We start from the raw sequence: 8,420 nt of genomic DNA on the forward strand, positions 1-8,420 counted from the left end.
CACCCATCGTGGGGCTTGAACTCATGACCCCAAGATCAAGAGTGGCAGGCTCTCCTTACTGAGCCAGTGCCCCTGAACCCTTTTTTACCAAGCCTTTCTTGTTGATGGGGCTGGAGTGTAAGCACCTGCAAAATCCCCCACTTTCCCACCTCCTTCAGGCTGTTCTTTGTTTTGGCTAAGACTTGCTTTGCACACTGGAACAGATGCTGGCTGGATTCTGAGTGGAAGCCTGAGCTAGAAGCTCATAAGGTATGGACGCCCCAAGTGACCAGAATAGGGACTTCTAGTCATTCGCATGCAGATGGTTCTATGGCCACAGGTGCCCCTTTCGGGATTTGGTGTAAGCCTGACCCTAAACAGCAAGACAAGACTTCATACCGAAGCACGGCAAGTGGAAGATTAGAATATAATAGAAGGAATGAGTGTGGAGGACACTGTCATGTATCTAAGTAGAAGAGCGGAAAAGTTTCCACTCACCAACAATATTCTAAATTTGAAGATATCTAATGATATAGCTGCAAAGTATATAGAGCAGAAATGGACAGACAGATCTACAAGAATAACAAATCTTACATCATCACAGGAAGAACTTTCATACTTTTGTATTGAGAGGTAACATACCTAGTGAAGAGAATAGATCTTAATGCATAGTTGGATGAATTTTGACAAATGCATACACTCATGAAATCATACCCCTATTAAGATATAGAACATTTCCATCATCCCAGAAAGCTCTCTTGTGCCCCTTCCCAGCCTATTGTCCATTCCATCCCCTTGACTGTTCTAGAACTTCATATAAATGGAATCATGAAGTATGTACTCTTTTGGGCTTTCAGAGTTTTTGCTCAGCATACTAATTTCTTTTTAAATTCATTCATGTTGTGTATATGAGCAGTCTGTTCCTTTTAAAGTGCTGAATAGTATTTTTTACTGAAAGAGACAATAGTTTTCCAATACTGGAAGTATTTTCATTTTTAAATTTTTTTGTGCTGTCCATAATGTAATAGTTACAGATAAGGAATATTCTTAAATTTAATCTGCACTATTAGCATTGTCTTTTTTCACTTTTTAGGGGTTGTTTTTTGTTTTTTTAAAATAATTTGTATGCTTTTCTTTTTTTCCTAAATGTTTATTTTGAGAGAGAGAGCATGAGCAGGAGAGGGACAGAGGGAGAGAGAGAGGGAGAGAGAGAATCCCAAGCAGGCTCCTCGCTGTAAGCGCAGAGCCTGACTTGGGGCTTGATCCCCCAAACCATGAGATCATGACCTGAGCTGAAATCATTCAACAGTCAGACACCCAACCATCTTAATCATCCAGGAACCCCTCTTTTTCACTTTTTAAAGTTTATCCATTTACCTGTTGATGGTTACTTGGGTTGTTTCTTTTTTTTCTCTCCTAGTTTGGTTCTTACAAGAAGCAGACACCAAAAAGGAGTTAGAAATGCAAGAGATTTATTTACTGGGAAAATTCCTATGAAAGATAAAAGAAGGAGTAGGAAAAGTCTTCAGGCCAAGATACAATCTGATAGGCCAAGATGCAATCTGATACTTTAGGAAAGAGCAGGAAAGGAGAATAATTATGTAGGAGGAGTTTAAAACTGCAGTGTAATGCTGAGAAAGTCTTAGCCAGATAAAAAGAGAGCTCCAGCATAAAGATTGTTCATGGAAGAGTTCTACAATGGTCAGAAATGACCAGACCCCACTAGTCCTGCCATCTCAATCATTGGCTAGAGCTCCCTGGAAAGTGCATGTTTTGGGATTGAACACTTTGGAGAATCGTTAAGTGCCATGGCTGGCTGCAAGCTGTCAGGAGTGGAATGCTGATAAATGGTTAATGACTACCTGTCTGGGGGAAGGTAAGTGAATGAGTGTGTGTGTGTGTGTGTGTGTGTGTGTGTGTGTGTGTGTTTTACAACTTTTATAAATTACAGTCCTGCATTGAGCAAGTCTGTCAGCCATCTTCCAACAGCATTTGCTCACTTCCTATCTCTATGTGTCACATTTTGGTAGTTCTCACAATATGTCAAACTTTTAAAACTATTATATTTGTTATGGTGATCTGTGATCAGTGATTATAACTCCATGAAACCTCAGATGACGGTTAGCATTTTTTAGCAATAAAGTATTTTTTAATAAGGTATATACTTTTTAAAAGACATAATGCTATTGCATACTTAATAGACTACAGTATGGTGTAAATATAACTTTTATTTATTTAAATAAAACTTTTATATGTACTAGGTAGGAAACCAAAAAATTCATATGACTTGCTTTATTTTATTTTATTAAAATTTTTTTTAACGTTTTTATTTATTTTTGAGACAGAGAGAGACAGAGCATGAACGGGGGAGGGACAGAGAGAGAGGGAGACACAGAATCAGAAGCAGGCTCCAGGCTCTGAGCCATCAGCCCAGAGCCCGACGCGGGGCTCGAACTCACGGACCGTGAGATCGTGACCTGAGTTGAAGTCGGACGCTCAACCGACTGAGCCACCCAGGCGCCCCGCTTTATTTTATTTTAATATTTGCTTTTTGCAGTGGTCTGGAACCAAACCCCCAATATCTCCAAGGTATGCCTGTATAAAGGGTTGTAGCCCATAACTTCTAAATAAAATACACTATACTCTTTAATATTACTTTCATTTTTTTTTCATATTGAATTCTTTTTATTTATTATTATTAGCATTTTAAAATTTACATTCAAGTTAGTTATCATATAGTGCAACAATGATTTCAGGAGTAGATTCCATAATGCCCCTTACCCATTTAGCCCATGCCCCCTCCCACAACCCCTCCAGTAACCCTGTTTGTTCTCCATATTCAAGAGTCTCTTATGTTTTGTTCCCCTCCCTGTTTTTATATTCTTTTTGCTTCCCTTCCCTTGTGTTCATCTGTTTTGTATCCTAAAGTCCTCATATGAGTGAATTCATGTGATATTTATCTTTCTCTGACTAATTTCACTTAGCATAATACCCTCCAGTTCTATCCACATAGTTGCAAATGGCAAGATTTCATTCTTTTTGATTGTTGCGTAATACTCCATTGTGTGTGTGTGTGTGTGTGTGTGTGTGTGTGTGTGTGTGTATACACCACATCTTCTTTATCCATTCATCCATTGATGGACATTTGGGCTCTTTCCATACTTTGGCTATTGTCTACAGTGCTGCTATAAACATTGGGGTGCATGTACCCCTTCGAAACAGCACACCTGTATCCCTTGGATAAATACCTAGTAGTGCAATTGCTGGGTTATAGGGTAGTTCTATTTTTAATTGAGGAACCTCTGTACTGTTTTCCAGAGTGGCTGCACCAGTTTGCATTCCCACCAGCAGTGCAAAAGGTATCCCCTGTCTCCCCGCATCCTTGTCAACATCTGTTCTTGCCTAAGTTGTTAATGTTAGCGATTCTGACAGGTGTGAGGTGGTATCTCATTGCGGTCTTGATTTGTATTTCCCTGATGAGTGATGTTGAGCATTTTTTCATGTGTCTGTTGGCCATCTGGATGTCTTCTTTGGAGATGTGTCTATTCATGTCTTTTGCCCATTTCTTCCCTGGATTATTTGGTTTTTGGGTGTTTGATAAGTTTTTAACAGATTTTGGATACTAACCCTTTATCTGATAGGTCGTTTGCAAATATCTGCTCCCATTCCGTCCGTTGCCTTTTAGTTTTGCTGATTGTTTCCTTAGCTGTGCAGAAGATTTTTTATTTAATGAGGTCCCAATAGATCATTTTTGCTTTTGTTTCCCTTGCCTCTGGAGACGTGTTGAGTAAGAAGTTGCTGAGGCAAAGGTCAAAGAGGTTTCACGTGCTTTCTCGTCAAGGATTTTGATGGCTTCCTGTCTTACGTTCAGGTCTTTCATCCGTTTTGAGTTTATTTTCGTGTATAGTGTAAGAAAGTGGTCCAGGTTCATTTTTCTGCATGTCGCTGTCCAGTTTTCCCAGCACCACCTGCTGAAGAGACTGTCTTTATTGCATTGGATATTCTTTCCTGCTTTGTCAAAGATTAGTTGGCCATACATTGTGTGTCCATTCCTGGGTTCTTTATTCTGTTCCATTGATCTGAGTGTCTGTTTTTGTGCCATATATTTAACTCTTCTATATATCTAACTCTTCTATCTGTAGCCTACCTACAGTTGCAATTGATCAACAGTATAGTTCCAAAATGAATGTTGGTTGATCCTTACGTTTAATGAGATGAAAGTGAACCATTCAAGATGTAACAATTTCACTTGTTTGTCAAAGTTGTGAGAACTTCTAATACTGGAAGAATTTTCCTTAATTTTGTTTGGGCTAATCACAATGTAATAGCTGCAGTCACCACAGACTTTTAAGTTTTTCTGCATTATTAGCATTTTCTCCATCACTTTAAGTTTAAAAGACCAATTCATAGGGGCACTTGGCTGGCTTAGTCAGTAGAGCATGCAACTCTTGATCTCTGGGTTGTAAGTTTGAACTCCACATTGGGTATAGAGATAGATGGGTGTAGATTACTTAAAAATACAATCTTAAAAAAATTAGGGGCACCTGGGTGCCTCAGTCGGTTAAACATCCAAATCTTGATTTTGGCTCAGATCATGATCTCATGGTTTTTGGGTTTGAGCCCCAACATTGGGCTCTGCACTGACAGTATGCAGCCTGCTTGAAATTCTCAATCTCTCTCTCTGCCCCTCCCCTGCTGATGCTGTTTCTCAAAATAAATAAACTTTAAACAAATTGTTTTTTAAAAAAAATTAAAATTGTTACCATAAAAATATGTTACTGTAAGTTAATATATAATTATATTAATATATTAAGTGGCTTTAAACCAATTAAAATATACACTAAATAAATATAAATTATATATTAAGTATATAAAATAACTTCAAAAAGATCTAGCCTGGTGCACTTTGGAATAGGGGAGTGGTGTCAGAACAACATGACCCTGCAATTCTGCAGAACAAGTGCAAAGTAAGATCTTTGCTTCAGCAACAAACAGAAGCTACTAAAGTAGCTGAAATGTGCAATATGCCTAGAAAAATTGGCAGATATGAGCAAAATAAATTTGGAAGTTACAAAGGCTTGGAGAACAAAATGAGTAAAAGAAATCCTTGGGTTTGATGAGAATGTTGTAATTGAGTTGAGCCAATCGATTGGAAGTGAAGTACTGAACCAAAATGGAAGATATTCCTTGCACCTGAAGTACATAGTACCGTCACTTTATTAGGTTATAGCAGAGTGAGCATCCCATTGTGGCTCTGGCCCAACTCCCTTGGGTATATTTGGAGAATCCAGAACCCAGAATTATGAAAATCAACCTGATGGAGCTTTTGAATGGAAAATAAAGTGCTAGAGAGTTAAGTTTATGGGAGAACTGTGGCCCATCATCCTACAAGACCATCTGCTTTCCCAGACCTAAAGAAGAAATAAAAGAGACAGAATGAAAAACAGGCATCTATGAAAAAGCAAGATGAAAACAAAGATAAGAGAGCAAGATGAAAACAAAGATAAGAGAGATAAGGAAGAAAAAGCAGCTGAGGGACGCCTGGGTGGCTCAGTCGGTTAGGCACTCTACTTCAGCTCAGGTCACGATCTCACAGTTCACAAGTTCCAGCCCCACATTGGGCTCTGTGCTGACAGCTCAGAGCCTGGAGCCTGCTTTGGATTCTGTGTTTCCCTCTCTCTCTGCCCTTCCCTAACTCATGCGCGTGCATGCGCGCGCACACACACTCTCTCTCTCTCTCTCTCTCTCCAAAATAAACATAAAAAATTAAAAAAAAAGAAAAAGCAGCAGAGAGAAAAGGGAGAGAATGCTTCTTGAAACCCAGAAAGACTCTAATCCATGTCTCCTTTCCCTAGAAGACAATCCTGCCCAGTCATGAGATAACGTGTAGTCATGTTCAATCTCCCCATCAGAACCAAGAGCCAAGGACCAAGAGTCCTTCCTTGCTCCAGGAAAATAGAAAACTCCAGCACTCTCAGAACCTTTAGGAACAATAAAAAGAACCTTCAGTACAAGTCACCACTTCTACTGGTGACATCCTAAAGTTCCCCTGCCGAAACCTGTACCAGAGCCTATGAAACTTTTCAGAGGGGTGGGGGAGGAAAGGAAAAGGAAAAAAAGACGACTTGACCAAGATCTCACTCTCCTCATACTCCACCTAGAGGGTGCACAGATCCCATCACGATTATATTCATCTAGAAGACCGCCATGCCTGAGGAGGTGGCAATCTATTTCCTTGAAGAACTCCACCAAGGCTTAGAAAGGAAAGCTCTCCAGTGAGACACAAAAAAGGATTCATCAGCATCCTTGTCTAGGAGTAGCTCATTGTCCACTTTGTCTTGTCCAATCAGAAAGAAGCCTCCCAAGAGAGCATCCAGGTCCCTCAAAAACTTGTAGGTTATATCCTTCAGCAAGCCCTCCAACGTGAAGACACCGGCCAACACCTCCAGCAACTCCACCACCAAAAATTCATCATTCTCCAACACCCCAGCAGCCAGGCTATATCAGAAAAACTCGTGTTTCTGTATCTCCAAGGAGAACTTTAGGTAAAGTGACAAAATATAAAGGTAATAAGCAAAGAGGCCCTCTCGCCAGCTCCGAAGTGGAGAAAAGTAAAATTTTCTGAATCTAAACACCGTAACCGTGGCGAAACGGCTGCTGCAGATTCTGTGCAGTAGAGACACCAAACCAGATGACAAAACCAGCAGTCTTCATCTGACTCTGTTCCTCCTCTTCAGAAAATAATGATGAGTTACTTACTGAAGAGGTCCCATTTGAGAAATGGTGAGGGAGGTGACTTTGAGGAAGGCCTTTCTCACCACGAAAGCAAAAGGGGAAGAGGGTTTCCTTGAAGTAGAGGAAGTCCCTCCTCATCACCCAGTAAAGGAATCCATTTTCCTTCTCTCTCTCCTCCTCCTCAGAGGTGCTGGTCTTCATAACACTACAAAGGGAAGCACCCCCTTCTCCTACCCCACATCAGTATTCAACATTCCCAAGAATGGTCTCCTCTAAAGCACAGGAGATACCCTTCTTCTCCACATCTTAAAAAAGGGCATCACTATGTCCGCCCAAAGCACAGGGGCTCCCATTCTTCACCTCTCAAAGAAGTCACCACGAGACTTTGCATTGGTAACAAAGCATAGGAAAAGGTCTTCCCTGAGCCAATCTACCTGGGAACAGCATTCCATCTCCTGGTGGTCTCCAGCTCTGCAGACCTCAAGTCCTTACCCCCATTTGGCTCAGTCTCCTGAGCCAGTAGCTAAAAACCCCAAGCACCTGCATTCCCTGTCCAGTCTTAGTCACCCTAAGCACGTCACCTTTGTTACGGATCAAAAAGACTAAAAGCCTACCATCAAACCCATCACTGGCAAGGAATTCCAAAGAAGGGTATAGAAAGAAAAAAAAGAAAGCAAAAGAAAGAAAAAAAGGACAAGAACCACAAAAGGATAAAAGGAGCAAAACAAGTAGGAAAAAAACAGAAGGAAGAGGCTATGGCTGCAGCTGCTACAGCTATTTTAATTCCTGCAGCCATTGCTGTTCCCACAGCCACATCAGCACAGGAAGAACGAGGAGCAGAGCCAGAGACTAAGGAGACTTAAAGCTGAGGATAATCTTGATAACTTTAAAATCACCTGTGTAGGCCCTGAGATCAATGTGGAAGGCTCAAGTGTCTTCAGTCATAGATGGAAATGTCTGTCATTATGTAAAGTTTATTTGGTCTGTATGCAACTCAATACTGAAATAGCAAAAATGTGTTTGAACTTTATAACATTTGTTGTAATAAATGCTAAGTTGAAGTCTGCGATGTTAATACAGGGGGGGAGAGGGCTCCTGGGTGGCTCAGTCCGTTAAGCCACCACTGATCATGACCTGAGCTGAAACCAAGAATTAGATGCTTAACCAGCTGAGCCACCCAGGTGCCCCAACATCTATATATGTTTAAAATAAAACTCTAAGGAAATTAGGAATAAAAGGAAATTTCCTTAACTAAAGGAATCTAACAAACAAAAAATAAAACAAAAATAAAATAGCAATTATATTTGATGGTGAAAAGATGGATAAAACAAAGATGCCCACTGTATTAGTTATTTATGTCATGCTGTGTAATAATGTACTACCCTAAAACAATAAACATTTTTACATCACCTAGTTTCTAAGAGTCAGAAATTTGAGAAATTTGGCTGAATGGTTCGCGCTCAGGGTTTCTTGCAAGGGTGTCAAGTTGTTGATCAAGGATACAATTATCTCAAGGCTCTATTGAGACTGGAGAATCTGCTTCCAAGCTCACTCATGTAATGGTTGACAGGCCCTAGTTCCTTGCTAGCTATTGGCTGAAAGCCTGTGTCCATAAAGCTTCTCCATAACATAGCAACCTGTTCCTCTCAGATCAAGTAATTTAGGAGAGCAAAAACCAGAGTGTCCAAGGCAGAAGCCACGGTATT

This window comes from Prionailurus viverrinus, chromosome A3 (genome assembly GCF_022837055.1).
Source record: "Prionailurus viverrinus isolate Anna chromosome A3, UM_Priviv_1.0, whole genome shotgun sequence".
NCBI lineage: Eukaryota > Metazoa > Chordata > Mammalia > Carnivora > Felidae > Prionailurus > Prionailurus viverrinus.